At 40.0% G+C, this 21541-nt stretch overlaps 1 protein-coding gene across 4 annotated transcripts in view; it reads left to right on the top strand.

Annotated features, from left to right (window-relative positions):
- Window positions 1-21541, top strand: part of LOC120533527 (zinc finger protein 239-like) — a 304582-nt gene that overhangs the window by 22934 nt on the left and 260107 nt on the right. Inside the window, exons 1-2 of one of the 4 annotated variants that reach the window (XR_005634528.1) lie at window positions 733-1074; window positions 1189-1355. The exons of 1 other annotated variant lie outside the window; for it this stretch is intronic. The gene's annotated coding sequence lies outside the window, so the exon portion shown is untranslated. Of the gene's footprint in view, window positions 1-732; window positions 1356-21541 lie in introns of those variants that run through there. 2 more of the 4 variants (XR_005634529.1, XR_005634527.1) reach the window with 2 other exon arrangements.

The following is a 21541-nucleotide window of genomic DNA, read 5'->3' as shown; positions in this document are numbered from 1 at the left end:
GCTTCATACATTATATAGTTTATGCTTACATTTTGTCATTTACTACTACAATATGAAAAACGTTTCTGTTTTAAAAATGTGTTTACACGGATTACTGTAGAAACGGAACACACGTGAAATGCGTGTATTCCAAATAATGATCTATTCTTTCCACTCTAAAACTCCATTTCACTCCCAGATAATGAATCAAGGCATGAGCTGGGCGAAGTTTGTGCACGTTCTAAGTCGGTGGGGGGATGGAATAGCCGGCTGCTTGCAGCCTGATTTTTATCAGCACATTTAGATGACAAAAGACGCTGGTGGAGAGCTGTGAACGATTTTAAGAAGCGATTTAAGGTGGGACGGAATTACGAGTTTTTTCGTAGGCTCTGGTAATTCTAGTGTTAAGGAACAGAGCTGTGAGCAGATACAATAGGTCTACCTGGAGAGTTTTAGATAGACAGATAGATAGATACTTTATTAATCCCAAGGGAAAATTCACATACTCAAGCAGCATACTGATAAAAAGCAATATTAAATTAAAGAGTGATGAAAATGCAGGTATAACAGACAATAACTTTGTATAATGTTAACGTTTACCCCTCGGGTGGAATTAAAGAGTCACATAGTGTGGGGTCTCCTCAGTCTGTTAGTGGAGCAGAACGGTGACAGCAGTCTGTCGCTGAAGCTGCTCCTCTGTCTGGAGATGATCCTGTTTAGTGGATGAAGTGGTTTCTCTATGATTGACAGGAGCCTGCTCAGCGCTCTGCCATGGATGTCAAACTGTCCAGCTCCGTGCCTACAATAGAGCCTGCCTTCCTCACCATATGATATGTATTTTAGGCAATCAATAAAGTCTTGTAATTTAAGGGGGAGAATTAAATTAAAAAAACAAGCAATTTATCTATAAGTTGTTTCAGTAACGTCAGTGTGTTTTCTGAGAAGACTGGAGATGTGTGAAGTGGGATCAGACTTCAGCAGATGATAACGGGATTTACCTCCTAAATGCCTCCATCCCTCCTCCAGGTATTTGTTCCTGTTTAAGATTAGAGTTGCACCACCTTCACCAGCTCATCAATTGGTGATTGACTGCAGGTAGTTATTAGCTAGTACAGCCTTTAATGTTTTTAGTTTTGATCTGAGGTTATGTTTATAATTCTCCTTAACGTGTTTTTCTTTTCTTTTTTTATTTAACAATTTCACTAACAGCTTCTAATTACCCTCATTAGATATGGGGGTCTTCCCAGACTGTCTTAAGACTGCTGCTGTTAAATCCCTGCTCAAGGTAAAATAATCTCTACTCCTCTGTTTTTGACAATTTCAGACCTAATTCTAACCTGCCTTTCTTAAGTAAAATCCTAGAGAAGGCAGTCATTATGCACCTAAATGACCACCTCAATAAACCTGCTGTTCTTGATAAGTTTCAGTCGGGTTTCAGAACAAATCACAGTACAGAAACTGAGCTAGTTAAAGTAGTAAATGACTTGTGTGTAAATGCAGACAGAGGCCATTTATCTGTTCTCATCCTCATAGATCTGAGTGCCACATTTGATACCATTGATCACAATATCCTTATAAATCACCTTAGTCAGTGGGTGGGCCCCTCTGGCAGGGTCTCAAATTGGTTTGAGTCTTACTTGGCAGGTTGAAAATTCTTTGTTAGTTGCAGTAATTATACTTCAAAGACACATGATATTCTATATGGTGGTCCATAAGGCTCTATCTTGGGTCCACTGCTCTTTTCGATCTCCATTTGCTTCCATTAGATCAGATTATCTCAAGGCTTAACGTGAGCTACCACAGCTACACTGATGACACACAACTGTACTTATCAATAGTGCCTGAAGCTAAACTTAAAAGAAGTGGTGAAGTGGCCTTCTGCTGTTACGCACCTAAAATCTGGAACAGCCTGCCAATAGGAATTTGCCAGGCTGATACAGTGCAGCACTTTAAAAAAACTGCTGAAAACACATTACTGTAACATGGCCTTCTCATGGCTTCATTTTAGTTTAATCCTGATATTCTGAATATGCATTGAATTATCATTTTTATCATGGCTCCGTAATCTGTACTAAACCCTACTATCTCTCCTGTTCTTTTTCCGGTTTTCTGTTGTGGTGATGATTTGCGCCACCACCACCTGATCAAAGCACTGTGATGTCCATACATTCATGGATTGAAGGCCACATGACCATCATCATCAATTTCTTCCATGTGAAGCCTGAAGACCATGAGGACTGATTGAGTTCACTTATGGTGGGCTGAGTGGTCTCATTTAAGTCAGGGGGACTGGGTGGTCTCGTGGATCCCCTGCAGATGTTGTTTTTTTTTTTCTCCAGCCCTCTGCAGTTTTTTTTGTTTGTTTTTTCTGTGCTCCTGGGAATCGGACCTTATTTTATTCTTTGTTAATTAGTATTGCCTAATTTTATTTTTATATTTTTCTTTCTTTATCCATTAAAGCACCGTGAGCTACATCATGTGTATGAAAATGTGCTATATAAATAAATGTTGTTGTTGACTTTTAAAAACTTGACTCAGACTATTTTTACTATTCACAGACTTTAAGAAAGGACCCTTCTGTTTGTTTTCAGTGGGCTGCCATGACAGGTGGGAGTTCTCACTTTCTCCTGTAAGTAGACATAGTATTCAAATACTTAGAAACTTCTGTTGCACCTGAAAGCTTTCTAGTGACCTGGGGTCTCATGTATAAACAGTGCGTATGCACAGAAATGTTGTGTAAGAGCGTTTCCACGTTCAAATCATGAAGTATAAAACCTACGCTTGGCGTAAAGCCACGCACTTTTACACGTTACCTCATACCCTGTCATACACGAGTTCTCCGCTCGGTTTTGCAGACTGGCGGCACCCAGCGTCAAAGCAGTGCTACTGTTCCTGTGTGGATACCCTTTATTTATTAGATCCACATTCCTGATGCGGCTTTATAAATACATTGAAATTAACTGCATATTGTTTATTGGTGTAATGCATCTGATTGTAATTAACCTATAACAATATAATGGTCCTTGGAATAGCCATAGTATTCCAAATACCATAACTGCTTTAGCGTTGTTACTCTCACTGCACCTTTTTTTCGTCTTTCAGCTGCTCCCGTTAGGAGTTGCCACAGCGGATCATCTTTTTCCATATTACTCTCACTGCACCACTCAGAGTATTTATATCACTATATCTGAGTGTGAATCACAGCAGCAGCTGATCGGAAAGAGAATTATCGGTATACAGCATCAAGCCCAAGCTGCCTCAGCCACGGCAAAACGCGGTTCAGAAACAGTTTCATCCCAAGAACTTTGAACAATCAGTCCATCAAGTGCTCCTTTTAGAACTGTTTGGACTTATAAGTACAATCACCTCACTGTAAACTTACAGTACAGTTATAATATGGCACAACCTGAGCCACTTTATAAAGAGCATATTTACATATGATGTCGATATCATTTTTAAGATGAAATGCAGCAAAATATGTTGATTATATTGTATAGATAAAACTTTAACTTTATTTAAATAATCTGCATTGTTAATAATTAAACATGTGAGGACACGGTTCTGCAGCGCTAGCTAGTTCACGGATTGATCCTACCTTGTGCTGTATTCTTTCTGGGGCTGACGCGACACTGGAAGGTTAGATGGATAGAATAATTGAACATGTACTACAAAGATATTTCAATGTTCTTTAAAAGTTTTTAAGAATCGTCGTTATAAGCTTACAGATGGCTTAACGTCTATTACAGAACTGATTGTGTGGCGATTGGGTATTTGGAGAAAGAAAAGGAAGGACAGGAATTGGAGGTTAGTACGTTTGAAAGAGACAGTACTGCTACAACAATTTCATCAGAGGTCGTATCACGTATACATCTCAGTATTTTAATTATTCAGAGAACTGTAATATCATGAATGTAATGGATTCTGTGTCCAGTCGGAGAAAGAGAAAGCGTAAGCACATAGTGATTCACGCACATACAGCACATAGAAGAACACATACAAAACAAAGCATTTAATATGCTACTTATTTACTTAGTTACGATGGGATTTGAGAAACTAATAACTTAAATGATTTTAAGATTAAGTTTACGATGTTCTGCTTTAATGACAAAATAAACTACGTGATTAAAGTGGAAATTTCAAGATTAAAGTTAACATTTCGTACGTTTTTCCCCACTGTGTGCTTATTTTTATTTTATTTTTTTCTGTACCCTAATAAGCTTTCATATGACACTCAGACGGTGGGCTACGACTCGGCTTTTCATGACGACTTTGATATCTGACTTCTTTTTTATTTCGAGCACTGTGCGACTTTGTGAACTTGAGCTTTCAAGTTTCTCTGACACGTTATGTCGCTCGATCAACTTCCTTTTGTTGTTTATCCCACTGTTTAAACCAACAAATAGTATGTTTTTCCTTTGCCTCCACTTGGTATTCACTGAAATTCTTATATTTTCCCCTGTGCTTTTCCCATTGTATTTTCACAAAACGCTGAGCTTAAGGGCTATTTATATTGATTTGCATATATTTAAGAGGCGTAATTCTGGGAGGAGTTGGGGCGGGACAGCAAGTGCGTGCACGAGCGCTACTTTTCACACTGACCGAATTTATGTAGCAGAAGAACGTGGAAGCTGGAGTACGCACAGATTCCTACATCTGGATTTTTCTGTGTGTAAGCACATTTCGGCTTTTGTGCTTATGTCATGTTAGTGTGAATTCCACACACGGCGTTATGCATGAGACCCCGGAAGCCCACATAGTAAGCTAAATGCACTTTAATGCTACAGTCTGTGGCGTAGCAATGGATCGTGCAGATTGTGCAAAGTGCAAGGGCCTACGAGCTTGGGGGGCCCACTCGGGGCCGTACAGATTTAAAACACAATTCAATAACTTCAATCACTTGCACAGTTCATTGACTTAATAATTCACAGTTTTATTTGCATGTTTTCACCATCAGCACGCAGGTCCATGATGATATTACATATTCGGCAGGCCTATAGTTTACACAAATTTAGAGTTTGGAGACTCCGAGCCTAATCAGAGGCACAACACGTCTGTCCGCCTTACAGAGGAGTGCACATTCCCAAGTTTGGTGACATTGGGTGTACCACAGCCGACATGAACGGAAGAAGTTTTGAAGGACGTCACATGAATGGTGTAAATCTACATTATTATTGTAAATAATTGTTCATTTTGTACTTTGATTTGATGTCAACAATTTTTGAAATTCAAACTCGTAAACCATAGCAATTCTGTTGTTAAGTTATGGTCCACGTTAGTCGAATATTTGAACAATTTGACGCTTTTTAAGACACCAGCTTGGGAGCATCTCAGTTTATCCTGGAAATAATCACTGGGAGGAATGATGAGGTGAGATTTGTAGTCAAATAATTAAAACTCAGATATCACACACCAATATCTGAGTTTGAATTATTCTGAAATATTGATTATTACCTCATTTGTCATGAGTGGACTATATTCCATAGGGTTGCACAACATCCTTCTGCTTATACAGTGACATCACTATTTTGGATTTACCTTTAGTACAAAGTGTGTGTATGTGTAAAGCTACATTGACTTATGTTATTCATACAATACCTACTCACAAATTAACATTGTGGACGAAGGTTCAAACAAATAGCAGGCAGACACCAATTCTAATAAGCAAAATCTTTCATTTCTGACTTCTTGGTGAGCAGAGTGGCTTTTCCTTACAGAGAGAAAATGCAAGGAAGGCCCCCGATAAGGCGGGTTCAGCTGCGTTTATAACAAAATCTTCAAAGAGAATGGTTAGAAAAAAAATAAATCAGTTTCACTCCAAGGCCACAGAACATTCTTACAAAATTTGTTGATTATAATGGAATGCAGAAATTCTAGTCTTATATTTGGAATGAAGCTTATCAGAAAACCTGTCACATGTTTGGCATCTTACTTGGACAATAACCAGACACTGCTTGAGACAAGCCGGGGAGTGGCTGAGAGCTGCATTCCACAGCTGGAAGCACACTTCTGTTAATAATAATACCTAGCCACACAGAGAACATGCAGATTTTCGTACAGAAGCTAGCAATAGATTTTAAATTCCATTCCACATTCCCCCCTTTTTAAACTTAAAAGTTTAAATAATAAGAGAGTTTAAGCTAAACAGTCCAGGTCGAAAGAAGACTGGGAAGAGAATTGGGCCTGGGAAAGAAGATGCATGCGTTCTGTGTGGAGAAAATAAGCTTTAGTTATTGAGGCAGTCAAAAACTTCTGGATAAAATAACGGATTAACGGAAAAAGACAATAGCAAATCAAAAGAATAACAGTTAAAGCAACTAAAAGAGAAACAAAAATGGATTTGAACCATTGGCCCCAAGAGCCAAAAGTGGATATAAACCATTCATCAAGACGGGTATCGATGCCTGAGTTTTCAGCCAATTCTAAGGAGAGAGCGGTCAGACCAGCGAGGGCACAGGTAATGGAACCATCAGGGGCAGTATTATTCAGAATGTACGTCCAAACATAGCACAAGCACCACCTTTATCTAGTGCTAGGCGATTTTGCCAGGTCATAAGGGAGGTTTTATCTAATTGCTCATGTATTCCTTCAACAGCTTCTTTAGTAAAATTCAGGAAACACTGTTGATTGTAATATAAATAATTTATCCAATCCACATTTTTATTGATAGTGATTATGGGGAAAAAGAGATTCAGTACCAGCAGCTACTTGATCTCTTGCTTTAAATTTGTTAGGGACACCTCTAGGCACACCTATTGCGTCAATATGCACACCTGCACCATGTAATGAGAAATTTGCAACAGATGCTAAGGATCTACGAACACGATGTAAATGGGGAGTGGATGGAGGTTGTTGGCCATGAAGGGGAAGGAGATGGAAAGGCATGACCAATTGTACAAGGGCACAGGTACCAGTCCATTCAGGTGGGAGTATGTCCAGTAATTTAGATCTTCGGCACATCCACCAGACATCCGCACGGGCAGTGGCGTGGGAGGTGAACCAACTAAGGGAAATGTTATTGGTGAAAAAGGTAGAGGCATTGATAGAGACGTTGTAAGTAAAGGCGCACCAGGGGGAGGGAAGGGAGCCAAGGAAAACGGCATTCTTCTTAGGGGCGGCTCGAGTGAAACAAGTGTACTTGCCAATATAGGGACGGAACATAGGGGGAGTCATAAATAAAAATAATAATTCTTTGCATTTATATAGTGCTTTTCTTACTACTCAAATCGCTCAGCAATTGGAGGTTAAGGGCCTTGCTCAAGGGCCCAACAGAGCAGAGTCCCTATTGGCATTTACGGGATTCGAACCGGCAACCTTCCGATTGTCAGTGCAGATCCCTAGCCTCAGAGCCACCACTCTGCGCAAAGGATATCGTGCATTAGTCGAGGTACGGCTGCAATTCTTGAGAGACGACCTACCAGAAATTACTGCAGGGACGCGAGTTCGAATCCCGCTCAAGGCACATTGCCGAATGGAAAAAAAAAAAACTTTCTCTTCAACGAACGGTGCTTTGAATCCTACATTGCAGATAGACGGCTGCACAGATAATCAAGAAGGATACAATAAAAATGAAAGAACAATAAGAATGAATAAATAATAATAGTGCACAGCCTTGTGTTTGTATGTATTTATAAAATGTGGGAAGTAATATATTCTAGTTGAGACTTACATTTAATTAATTTGAAGTAGGTAAAAATAAATATTTGGAAATATTGCAAAGGGAAATGTTTATATACTAGTAACCAGTACAAGGTCATTGGCTCACACACACACACACACACATATATATATATATATATATATATATATATATATATATATAATTACACACATATACATACACACACACACATACATACCTTTTTATAGCTCAGCAAGCACTGGGCACAAAAGCAGGAACAATCCCTGGCCAGTCTAACACAAGGTACATCATTTAAAAACATACACCAGGGCCAATTAATTAATTAATTAATTTACACACACTACCTTGCAGGAGCAAAGCTTGTCCATCTACAATCATTTATCACTCTTTATCTAAATGTCTGAACATGGAGTGTTTTTCTATCTACAGAATGATCAGAATGGTAAGAGAAACAAAGGATCATTTTATAAACTACTGAATTTACATACAGGGTCAATCAATGCAAACATTTTTCTTTGGTTGGTTTTTTGGTTTACACCCAAATGATTTATATAAAATGACAGTATGTTAATATAATTTCTGATTCTTCTTATACTATTTGGTTTGAGCCACCACCCTTGAAATGTATTTGTATTACCACTGCCCAATCTTGTTGAATACAACTCATCTGATCTCTCAGTCACCTTTCAGTACATTTTATTGTTCACTTGACCTTCATCTGGTCTCCTGATGAGCCTCAACAGGTTTCTGTCACTTATTAACCCTTTATGCTACTTCTTTATGATGAACACTATATTTTAATATGGAAAGCATATCAAAACACTTTATCCTAATGACTATGTGATCCCCAAGTCTAATTTTTTTTCTAAAATGGGATTAATAAAGTATCTGTCTATCTAAAGTGTTACATATTTAGCATATAATAACTATGAATATACTATGTACAGTAAAAATGTATAATTGAACAATAGCAACATGTATAAAAAATGTGACTAAAAGTAAAATATGCAAAAAATGGGTGAATAAATAATTAGAAAACACAACAAGAAAGAGACAAGTATTTACATGGGGATGGTGTAGCTGTAGAGGCTTGGGGTGGTTTCATTTGAGGTCTCTTTTTTCCCCCCCATAGCCTTGTGCCATCAGTGCTATCTTCCACTCAGCCAATGAAACTGTGGCTGTTTCCTCACAATACTAGTTTCCAAAGTACTGTTGGTGAGCTGGTGGTTTTCTCTCCTTCTTACAATATTTGCAGATAATAACATCTATTTTATTAACATATTTTCGTTTGGAGAATCCACTCTTCTCTTGCTCCAATTTTTTCCTGTGATAATACTGTGTGGTATATGGCACGTGTGACTTATGACAAGCTGCAGTTCCAACCAATGAGGTTCCTTCAGTGGATGTGGGACATGAAATGTTGGGGAGAATAAATGGTAGTGGAGCAGGAGTTGTGGACTGGACTGTAGGCTGAGGCTCATTGATAAGCACAGGAGTTACAGGAAGAGGTGTGGGAGCTGTAATAACTGCGAGAGATGAGGGTTCTGCAAATGTATGCATACCAATAGGATTGCCTAGTCTCCTTTTTGTCTTTGCCATCCCTGCAGTGTTTTTTGGTAGGGTAAAAATGTGAGGGTTGGCTACACTGCCTGTAGGGAGACTGACTTGTTTTTGAAGTGCAGGAGGTATCATCTTGCTGCTTTCCAAAGGTGCCAGTGGAGCAGGGATGCCTTGCTGCAGAATCTTTCTCTCCTGGGTCTGGACGCATCTGCAGTACCTAAAAATATATGTTACATTCAAAACATTTGTATTTGTATAACACCGTTGTTGTATATCTGTATTTAAAAAACAAAACTGTAAAATGGAGGACTGAGTATACAAGAGCTCATTGACTCACCATTGTGCAAGTGTGGCAGCGTTAACCTCAGGGAGCTGGATGGTGGGTTCCTGCATCACATGTGCATTATTCAAGATGCACTCCCTTATGTGCTTGTAGGCACGTGTGACCAGAGTCCATCTAGACACTGTGACACCTTCACTACGTCTTGGGCTCGGGAACACTATGCAAAGTTTCACAAATACTTGCTCAACAACCCTGTTGCAGTCAGGCCACTGAGCTGGAATATGAGCTCCCAGAAAGCACCTGCAAAAATTATTGGTGAAATTAGTGCCAATTCATGAAAAAAAAAGTAACATTATCATTCTTGCCCAGGGCAACACACTGCTTTGTGCTCTCAACACCCGGTACATCAATCTTCTTGGTGGCTCTGAATCTTCCTTTGGTGAGGGTGGCCTGATGGCGTGGAGCATAAACTGTCCGTTCCTTGTCATAGTCTAATAGGGATGCCCACAGGTCCACTATATGGCTGGATTCCTCTCTGGTCAAAGCAAGACTATGGTCTTTCAGAGCAACCAAATAGTCTGCCAAATCCTGAACAGCTCTGTAACCCTCAATGTTGTCAGGTCCAACTGAATCCTACATTTAAAATTAAATAGATGAATATAGTGGCTCAGTTATTTCTTACATAAATTGTTGTCAGTACAATTGTATTCCAACTTAACAATCATGAAATGCAATAATGACGGACTAGTTTTGTAATTATCTGAAAGAAGTTATGAAAAAGTAAAGACAAAACTTACCAAAGTGGAGATAAATCTGTTTACAAAGAAGTTACATATCAACTACCAAAGCAGATAGAAGGTCAAGCTGTAACAGAACTTCTTCTCTAATGAGTGTTCTTGAGTCTTGAATGCTTTACAAACGATTATGGGTTTTAATTACATGCCACTAACCCCCAAATAAAGATTAATCCCTAACTAATAAACTTGATGGATCGTTTTTATTGTAGGTTTGAAACGCTCTAAACCTCCACTCTGCACATCACACCAGCTGACTTTGCTCTCTTAACAGTGTAACTGCACCTCCCCTCTCTGCGTTTTGTAGCATGAGGTCAGTTTGTTCTCTCAGAGATAGAAATGCTGTAAAGCTCCTGAACCAGAAAACACTTGTATTGATAAAAAAAAAAATCACCGTTTTTGTCTCAATGTATAGGTTTTGACTGTTTCAATACAGTCAGCTGAAGATGTAGTTATCATGGCTCTCCAGTACATCTTGCAGCAGTCAGACTCTCCAGCTACATTCCTGATTTCTAAACTCCTTCATCTGATCTAAGTAATGTTTATTTTACAAGGACTCACTTGCTATATTACTTGGCAGGAGTGCAATTCTCTTATAATATATTGTTTTATATAATTCTGTTTTGTGCAATGTATATTTCAATACTTTCACTACTGTATATAATGTTACGATGATGTCATGTATTGCATATTGTGTTATTCAATTTGTTGATGTAAGACCGAGAAAAATTCCTGGCAACTATGGTGCCTGACAATAAATACAGTCTAATAGCTGAGAACATATTTTTCTAAGACATTTCAGTACTGAAATGTTTTGAAATCAATTTAAATACAGTTTCAAGTAACAATAAGTAACACTATCTTCAAATATTTAACTCACATCATGACTAGTGGATAGTGATAATGAAGAATGGTCATCACTGGCATTAGCTGTTGACTGCAGTGTATCATTTACTTGAGCTAAAAGAAAAATGAAAGCAAAATATTTGGGCAAGGTCAACACAACATTTAATGTTCTGCATATGAAAAACATTCACTGACATCATGTCAAATCTTGGTGCTTTAGAAAGGTTCACCACAAAACTTACTGTTTGGCAAAATAGGTACACTAAGTGCCAGGTGTCTTGACCACTCCACATGTTCTGCTCCTTTCCTTGAAGGAGAGGATAAAGGCACTGCAGATGGAGTGGCAGATGATGTGGCTGTGGAGGCAGTACATGGAGGTCTTGTGATGTCCATGGTGGGAACAGTGAGGTCCTGAAAGGCCTCAGGCTCCACAAAGCCCTCATCATCATCCTCCTCCTCCACGTGGATGTCATTATCCTCTAGCTCAGTTATTGTTGCCTTGTAGTCTGGAAGGATTTTGCCTGTCTAGTTGAACAGATACTCCACTCCTATTAGCTCACCTGAAACAGTAAAACAAGCCAATAACAGAGACTTGACATTACAATATTAACAGCATTTAAAATAACAACTATATTTCAGTTAACTCCACCTCAATTTAAATATATCCAGTAATGAGTGAACAAAAGTTACCTGTGTATTTACGTGGTATTGAGTAGGTTACCAAGCTCCTTCCTAGCACTTCCTCCGCAAGAGTGTTGGCTGTATGACAGAGAAGGCCACTGTAGGAGTTTGGCCCTTTATTCCCCTCTGAAGTGGCAGCGACAGCCCTGTCCTCATTCCACCTGGCCAAGCCATCTATAAGGTAAGCCTGGAAAAATATCTCACTTGCAAGTGTTCCTGAAAAATAAATGGACATTTTTATATACTACTTCATCTATCAAAGGTAACTGTGTTGATAAAACATCTTAGCATTACACACAGCTTATAAATGACTGCTTGCCTGTACAGTGCCCTGAGAGACACTTGTGTATTTACCTGGGATGAACCTGTTCATGTGTAAGTGGAAGGATTACAGTGAAGTAGAACCTCTTCCACATCTCTAGGTTGGCAGGCGATGACCTCCCTTTACCAAAGTCCCAGTCTGCACATACAGCTGCACACCAGGAGGATCCTGAATGCAGACAATGTGCTTTTTTTGTGACCTCCATATCTCACCCATCCTTCCGGAATTTAATGAGAGGTACTCCGAGAGTGTTGTTGCCCCTCTCACCATCAAAAGCCTCAATTAATTTATTGACCAGGTCCTCAATGTCTGCTGTACTGCGGGTCTTTCTTTTACAGTGCAGAGCCAACTCATTTCTGCTAAGCCGATGCATCACATCTGCATGTGAAGACCGGACTAGCTGACTTTCCAGCTCTGCTTGCTTGGCCTCCTTTAGTCTGTGCAAGTCTTCTTGGTCCCACATGAAGATGCAGTGGCTGAGGCGGTTCATGAAGGTTGCATACAGAGGATGCGAGTCAGTTGTGCAACCAACAGCAATACTCCTCATGAAATGCCATATATCAAGCTTGATCTGCAAGTCCTTCCACTCTTCAAACATTCGTCTGAGAAGGGTGGACCCACAGCAGTCTCTATCAACATACAGCACTTCAGGAGGAGGCACTCCAGCATCCCTGTACCTTTTTAAAATTCCATCAACCATCAGTCCAATACCAAAGCCTTCACTTGCCGTGAGGACAGACATTATAATCTGCCCATACTCATTGCCAACATTTGTCGCCCAGGAAGCAGTCCTAGCCCCATGACCTGCAAGCTTCTTTGAGACCTTCTTGGTAGAATCTATTTTTAGCACACGTCCAAATTGTGAGGTGATAGTGGCTTTAATCTCATCCAGTCTACTTAGCACATCCTGGGCATATACCTCCATCAGCCAGCAGTGCTTTGGGACAGGGAGCATGTCAGGTGGGTTCTTAAAGATCACTGGGTTTAACAGACCAGTGGAGACAGCAGTTGAAAAGCCCTTGCAGTCTGCCAGGTATTGAATGTTTTTCCCTAGCCATACCTCTGCATGCTCCTCCTCCAGCTTTTTTTGAATTTGGCTGCTACTATTGCCCAGACCTCTTTGACGCAACAGACGAACCACCCGCATGTCACATGCCAACTTGGATGTGAGGATGCAAGGGAACTGGAGCCTGTGACTAATGTCCAGCAGTGGCACAACATTGTGGCTCCAACTAATGACTTTCCTCTTGCATTTTTTGCATGCCAGGTACTCTGAGGCAATGAAGTAAGAGCTGTCCACATCTAACACCTGGCGAATCTTCTGATGCAGGCCAGCTGATGTAAGCTCCTCCTTCACACAATCTGGATGTGGACAAGTGAGCTTCACCTTCCAGAGCTTTCGTGGCATCCAGAGTACCAACCGATGACCAAAGTAGCACTCTGTTTTTGGCAAGCCAGCACTGGTTAGGAAGGGTGGCTGAGGTGGGCTCCACCACATCCTATCAAGCTTTGTGTAATCCAGCTCTGGATGACCATATGCTGACCCCTTGAAAAGGGCCTTTGAAATCCAGATTTGATCATCCTCAGGCAAAGTGCGTGTCCAGCCTGCTAGAAGACAAATACGTTGCCCTGGGAGGCAGGAAAAAAGAGAGAATTCTATGAATATAATTTATATGAATCTTTACAACACATTTGGCAGGTGCAGCTTTAAAACAATACAAATTAGCACAGTTATGTTTTTGAAAATAACAGGGAGAATAATAAGCAAAAGCACTGATAAAGAACAATATATTAACTTTGCCAAGACAAATTTATTTTAATCATTATTAAGAATAGTTAGAGTTCAAATGTACTACAGAGCCATGTACTTATAGAAATGTAATCAGCACCCTGCTGCACTAACCAATTTAAACCAAAGGCTGAAATGCATGGTGAAACTTGATTCAATGTTTTCAAACATCACATAAAGACCTGCATGAAATATACTTACTGGTTGCTTGTGACTCTAACTTTTCGACCTCTGCGAGCAATTCACTGTCTTCTAGCTCTGCTGTCTGTTCAGGGGCTAAAACAGAGCTTACCATAGCATGCAGGGCTGAAAAATATGCAATAAGCAATAAATATGTCAAAACAATACCAAATGCAGAAAGACCTGAAAATTAAAGATAAAAGTACATTTTAAACATATAATTTTTTGCTCGTAAAAATATATTACAAATTGAAGACTCAGTTACCAGGTTGTGTCTTCTTTTCAAACAAGACCCTTTTGACAGTTTTGTCTACTCTCAAGGGGTGCTGTAACTTCCCAACCAAAAGGGAACGCAGAGAGGTCACTTTGGGAACAGGTTCAGAGCTGGGGAGCTGCTGCTGGGGCTGCAAGCTGGAAGAGGGAAAGGCACTACAGGAGGGATGAGACCTGGAAGATGCTGGAGTAGTATAGGAGGGATGAGAGCTGGAGGATGCTAGGGCAGTAAAGGAGAGTTGAAAGGTGGTTGATGCTGGGGTAGTAGAAGGATAAGACCTGGAGGATGCTGCAGCAGCAGAGGAGGTGGAGGGCAGAACAGTGGAGGTGTTAGCACGGGCCTTAATGTGAATAGCCTTCTGGCCCTCAGGAAAAAGCTCCATATATTCCCTAAAGGCTGCCTTATTAAAATGGTGGTTTTTGGAGTCTTTTACCTCTGATGATTCTTTCATCATAGATGACACAAGATATCCAGAGTATCCCAAGGCATTCTCTGTTACCCACTTGAATGTCTGGCTTCTGAAGATGCCAAACTGCATTTCATGTTGACCCAAAATATTCGCTTTGTTATATGGGTCCTGGCCATGTCTTAGAACGGCTGTTCTTGCAGACTCCAAGACCTTATCTGGTGAGAGAGGTCTAGACCATGGCCTCTTCTGGTTCTCCTTCTTCACTTTTTGTGCTTCCAAAGAATCAGACAAGTTGAGACTTCCGTCTGCCTTCTTCCTGAAGTTTGGCTCCATCTGCATAAAATAATTTTTAAAATATTTAGTTACATAAAGTTAAACTGACAAAATCTTGGCCATTTTTAGGTCTGGCTGTACAATTTAGGTGAAATAAGTAGAAGGATTGAATATGTACCTATTATGAATCCTGAGAATATTTATCCACACCAGATCAGAAAAATACAGACTCCAAAGCTGGAGTTCTGCCTAATCAATGAACTGGTCGGCATATGCTACACAACTTTTGCATTTCTTGAATTTCATACATTATTTGATATACTGTATGTTATAGCAGTTTTATATTATTAAAATAATAACATCATAATATTATATATTCATAATTTTAATAATATTAATATTGCTTTGTATTAGCATAGATGTGAACAATTTGTGAAATTAGTGAGAAGTATAAAAAAAATTACATACCAGTCACTTGTTATATTATATATAAACATATAATATACATACATATATATATACACACACACATATATATATACATATATATACACACACACACACATATATATATATACATATATATATACACACACACACACACACATATATATATATATATATATATATATATATATATATATATATATATATAAATAAATAACACATACACACACATTTTTACTGCGGTAATTACTTAAGATTGGTCTTTACATACCAGACAAAATACTGTCCTGGGGTCTTCTGTAGTAAATATATACACCTGGTTCATACATCTTTTCAGCTGAAAATATTTGCAAAGATGAAGTCAGGAAAAAAAAACGTCACGTGCAGTGGTTTTGTATTTTTATAATTATACAGCACTTATCATTACTTTTTAAAACTCACTGTAAAATGAAACTATGATTAAGCAATTCACCAATTTTATTATATTTGTACATTATTGTATCTTCAAGAATTAAAAAAAAAATTAAAAGAAATGAGTACACAAATGTAAATATAAAAATCCGTTCATAATCATTTTAGACTAACAGATTAAAAAAAATCATATATGGCGCTAATATTATTCCAAAAGGTGGTAAAACGACAAAATCTAATGCATTTATTTAACTTTAATGACAACATTAAGTATATATTTTAAAATTAAGGTTATTTATCTCCACAAACCAAGACCAAGTGAATAACATTTTTAGATAGGTAGTTGCGTATATCTTATATGTTTATATGTTAGGATTGGTTTGAAGTAAAACTAACGCACTTTTTTTTTTTAAAGAACTTTATTTTACTTATTCTTACATTGCCTGACGGAATTTACTCAGAAAGAATATCTGACTCTAACAAAATATAGAAATTACTATCTATCCTAAAAATAACGCAAAGTGTGTGAGTCGACTCTGTAGTTGAACAAGTAACGACACACTCAGGAAGGTTGTTTATACAAACTCTCTATACAGCGTGCCTTCTAAACCACACCCCTCCCTCTGGCAGTCATACGTTCTCAAAAGACGCAGACCATAGCAATCAACATGTTGGCCCGCCCTCTCCGAGTTTTGGTAGTCGTGATTCGCCAATTCTTGGTAGCCGAAACGAGTTGTGAATGGTCAATTCTTGGTAGCCGAAACGGGGCGCGATTGGTCAATTCTTGGTAGCTGATACAGGCCGCGATTGGCCCGTGCTTTCAATTCTTGGTAGAATCTTGGTAGCGGAGAGCGATCCGATTGGTTCTCGCTACCAAGAATTACCTCGACTCACGGCTGCTGGGATGCGCCATAGGTTGAGTTGCGGGAAAAAGGGTATGCAAGGTATGACATTTGGGATTCGTTGGAGGAAAAGCGGTAGTAAATAGGTAAAGCAAGCAAGGAAGGCCAGTGGGGTCTGAGGGATCAGTTAAGGGAAATGGGGTAGTGGCAAGGTGAGGGCGTGCAGTGGCACATGCATAACAGTTGGATTGGTTTATCTGTCGCGCAGAATAGAGGACCCACTGCAGCCATCGGTTCTGGTCACCGTTTCCAGTTTCATTAGAGAATGTAGAGGAAAGGGTGGTGATATTTAGAGAAATAATCGGTTGTGCGGGTAAGTCGTCAGGAGGAGGTGTAGCAGAGATATTTGAGCTAAGTGAAATAAAAGCTGGTTGTGTCTCTGTTACCTGTATAATAAATATTCCAAGGAGATCTGCACCAGAAACATGGGCCCCTAATATATAGATTCCTTTATCATGATATGAGGGGTCTTTTATAGTGATAATCAAAGGATTACAAGTTTCTACCTTACATTCATGAATTGGGGCAAACCTTGATTTAATTATAGAAAACCTTGTTTTTAAATCATGTTCTTGGGCTTCCCACGGATTATACCCCCAGTCCAGGTTGCCAGTGTTTGCAAACACATCACTCCAGCTAGAACATTCAGATAGACTGGAGGAGGAATTCAAATCAGTTTTGTACCTGGGTTGGGTCACACAAACATATTTTTCAGACAATCTCCATTTGTCTTGTCCACTGGACCCACAGGGAGCAATGGAACAAAAGTCAATCTGGAACGAGGCAGTTTTCCCTATTTGGAAAGTTAACGTGGGAAAGTCCCCATGTATTTGCTTCAATTGGTGAGCCCGATGGTCACCACCTGTTTGTCCTTGTCCTAAAGTCAGATGGATAAAAAAGATTAGGACTAGCAAAGCTATGAATGCCATTTTTTGCAATGCGACACATGAATCCAGGCGGGGAAGTCCTTCGACTTTAACGGCGTGAGGTGTGGATAGCAGCACTTGGAATGGTCCCCTCCAGCGAGCTTGATGCCAGTGCTTCCTTCGGGTGTCTCTGACCAGTATCCAGGTTCCCAAGGGAATCTGTGACTCCGTTGGTGGAGGACTAGTTCTCCAAGCCTAGTTAACCTGCTCGTGGACCTCTTTCAGGGATGCTCGGAGACCTGTAAGACTGGAAAGAAGACCATTGTCCACAGTATGCAGATTGACATTGCCAAGGACCATGCCAACAGGCATGGGTCGTCCGGTCAGAATTTCAAACGGCAACAGTCCCAACTGCCGGTGTGTCCTCCCTCTCAATTCCATTAAGGCCAGAGGTAAAGTGTCAGGCCAGGTTAAATTCGTCTGCTCACAGATCTTAGCCAATTTAGATTTCAGGGTGCCATTGCACCTTTCTACTATACCTCCGTTTTGAGGGTGGTACTTGCAATAGTGATGCACATTTATCTGGAGCCAAGTGCTCAATTCATTTATTACAGAGTTCACAAAATGGGTACCATTATCAGTCTGCAATTTTTGTGGTATTCCCCATCTTGGAATGATTTCTTTTATCAAGGCTTTTGCCACAGTTTTTGCATCTGCATGTTTGGAAGGGAAAGCTTCCACCCATTGGGAGAACACATCGACAATTACCAAGCAGTATCGGTACCCTTTAGATGGTGTTAGTTCAATGAAGTCCATTTGAAGATGTTCGAATAGACCCATTGGGTTAGGTGTGACAGCGGGACTTACCTGAGTACCTTTACCTACGTAAAATTTTTGACATCGTGCACAGCGTCTGCAGAATTGCTCTGCATACGTAGAGAAGCCTACGGCTTCCCAATGTCTCTCGACATCTTGAATCATGTCATCCTTTCTGGTGTGGTCCAGGCCATGTGCGATTTTTGCCATACCTGGAAAAGAAGCTTTTGGAAGGAAAGGTTTGTTATTTTGCTTGTGAGTCCAGACCCAATCAGAGAGGGATCCTTCTTCGGACCATTTTCTCTTTTCTCTGTCCGTGGCTGCACTCTGTAAAGAGATTATTTGATTATCAGAGTCTTTGTAATCTTTCTGTTGAAATAAAAAAAAATTGGTGTGTTATTGTAGGCAGCCTGTTTAGCAAAGTAATCAGCCAGGTCGTTTCCTTTGCTGACAGGATCTTGTTTCCCAGTGTGGGCCTGGCATTTAACTATTGCCAGTCTTGATGGTTTTATTACAGCTTCAAGGAGGGATTCGACTAATTTCTGATGTTGGATGGACTTACCAGTACTGGTTTTAAATCCCCTTAATTTCCACAATGCTCCATGATCATGGCAGACTCCAAAAGCAAACCTGGAATCTGTATAAATGGTTACTGCTTTCCCTTCTGACGGCTGACAGGCTCGGGTGAGAGCAATTAATTCAGCTTCCTGCACGCTTAAACTTGACGAAATTCGGTTTGCCTCCAGCAAGTGGTCACCTTTGACCACTGCATAGCTGGTTGACGGTGTTCCATTATCCAATCGCAAGGAACATCCATCTACGTAGAGTACTTCTCCTATTTCTAGTGGAGTTTCCTGCAGGTCTGGTCTGGGTTTTATGACCTTAACTAGCAAAATACCCACACTTCGCAGCGGCGAAGTACTGCATTAAAATTTTTATTAAGAAGAAAATTAAACCTTTTTAAACTGAGGGAAAATATGCCTATAATTATTTGTTAAGGATCTCTTTGTATACCATGTTGTCAGTTTGGCCCTCCGGTTGTAACATGACCAAGCTGTGCGCTGAGCTTAGTCTTGAACATGCAACTTACAGTTGGTCATGTGAACAGTAATTTTGTCTCAAGTCTCACAGCTTGGATTGCTGCTGTCATAATTGGTTTGAGTTTCATGGTTTGTTTCAATTACGACAGTTTTGCAGGATTTGTTGTGTTGAAGTGACATTTGGCATCTGTCAAGCGATGTAAGCACACAACCAGTTTCATCAATAAAATCACATCCAGCTTTTGAGAGTTTAAACATTCATAAACATCAAAGTATCCACTACTGAAATCGTCACCTGTGAATCTAAGATGTTTAAGAGGCATTGGCGGTTGTCAAAAGGTGTAAAATATTTGGCCATTTCGGTACACTTGAAAGCGACAACCAAACAATTCAGCGACAGCCATCAACTCAGATGCAGAACCATAGGTGAAGGGCTTAAGCATTTCACTCTTATAGTGCTCCTGTGTAGTATAATTATCTCCTGTACCGTCATCAGTCCACACCTTGAACCTGTCCCAGTCATTCAATACATAAGACAGAATGTTCCTCCGGATATCAAGATTGAGCCTGATATGGCCGTGCAATATGTAACAAAAAGAATGGAAAAGGTAGGTGGTATCTCTGGGCATGGAAACCACTCGGTAAGTGACAGTTCTTTGATCGATAGACATGGTAATGGGGGTTGGAATGATAAAGGAAATGGGTACCTGAGCAATGTAAAGTAAGTGAAAAATACCTATACAATAACTATAATTGTAATAAACAAACAATAAAACAGCGGAGAAGCCGTGGATTAAACAAAAAGGCTGTAGTTATCAGTAGGGAGACGTGAATCCCGTGGCGAAGCAAGGAAGGGAATGTAGAGATCGGAGCGACGGACGGTCTTATATAGGCAGGCAGCCAACAACGTGGGAGGCGTTGGGATTGGGGACCCAACACCACCTCCCACGGTGACCGAGGTGCCAGCTATGGACGTATATATGTACGTAAGTAGGATTCAGTTAGCGTTGGGAACCCGTGTACCAAATTTCTTGAAGATGGGCCCATAAGTAACAATGACTGTTGAAAAGTTCAATATGGCGGCCGACAGTGGCATCATACCACTGAAATAAGTACGTACATTGGTTTTGGTTAGTGCAGGGAAGCCGCCTACCAAATTTCGAGAAGATAGGGCCATAAATAAGAAAGTTCAACATGGCGGACGTCGTTGACCATTACGACCATTACTCGTAGAATTTCGAAATGAAACCTGCTTAATTGTTGTAAGTAAGCTGTAAAGAATGAGCCTGCCAAATTTCAGCCTTCTACCTACACGGAAAGTTGGAGAATTAGTGACGTTGGAAAGTTAAATATGGCGGCTGACAGTGGCGTCATACCACCAAAATAAGTATGTACATTGGTTTCGGTTAGCGCAGGGAAGCTGCCTACCAAATTTCGTGAAGATGGGGCCATAAATAAGAAAGTTCAACATGGCGGACGTTGTCGACTGTTATCAACTGTTATGACCTTTATTTAGAATTTCGTAATGAAACCTGCTTAACTTTTGTAAGTAAGCTGTAAGGAATGAGCCTGCCAAATTTCAGCCTTCTGCCTACACGGGTAGTTGGAAAATTAGTGATGAGTCAGTCGGTGAGTGAGTGAGTGAGTGAGTGGGGGCTTTGCCATTTATTATTATAGATTATTTCGTCATGACAGCTGTGTGGTTCCCCTTCTTCTTCACTTGGAAGAAGAGTGGCTGGATTTAAAGTGGAGCATCTTTCAATTGTGACATTTGACAGAGTACAGAGTACTTTTTGATAGTGTATTTCCCTAGCAGTAGTGAGATGTGAAGTTTTGGCCTGTACTAAAATTTAGTGTACAGCGTGAGGCACCTTTACTGTTAGGGGGCTCATGAGCACTATATCTGTATTGGCTAGCATGGCTTCTGTTGTGGCTGCTACTGCTCTGAGACAGGTTGGAAGTCCCTTAGCCACTGGATCCAATTTTTTCGAAAAATAGGCTATTGGCCTTTGTTTTTCTCCATGGAGCTG

This window comes from Polypterus senegalus, chromosome 8, assembly GCF_016835505.1.
Source record: "Polypterus senegalus isolate Bchr_013 chromosome 8, ASM1683550v1, whole genome shotgun sequence".
NCBI lineage: Eukaryota > Metazoa > Chordata > Cladistia > Polypteriformes > Polypteridae > Polypterus > Polypterus senegalus.
This window is presented reverse-complemented; position numbering and strand designations above follow the sequence as displayed.